The following is a 200-nucleotide window of genomic DNA, read 5'->3' on the forward strand; positions in this document are numbered from 1 at the left end:
CCTCTGCCAGAGCAGGTGCCAGGCTGAGCCGAGACAGCTCATCCCTGCCTCTGCCCCACTGTCCCCTCTTGTATCTGTGCCCTGGGGAGAGAGAAAACCCCACCCCGTATCTCCCTGTAGTAACTCCACTCTTGGGAAGGGAACATTTCTCTGTCCCTTCCCTCCTCTCCCACAGCTGCAGGGAGCAGACCTGGGCCACC

Source organism: Apaloderma vittatum, unplaced genomic scaffold (genome assembly GCF_000703405.1).
Source record: "Apaloderma vittatum isolate BGI_N311 unplaced genomic scaffold, ASM70340v1 scaffold33355, whole genome shotgun sequence".
NCBI classification, from domain to species: domain Eukaryota; kingdom Metazoa; phylum Chordata; class Aves; order Trogoniformes; family Trogonidae; genus Apaloderma; species Apaloderma vittatum.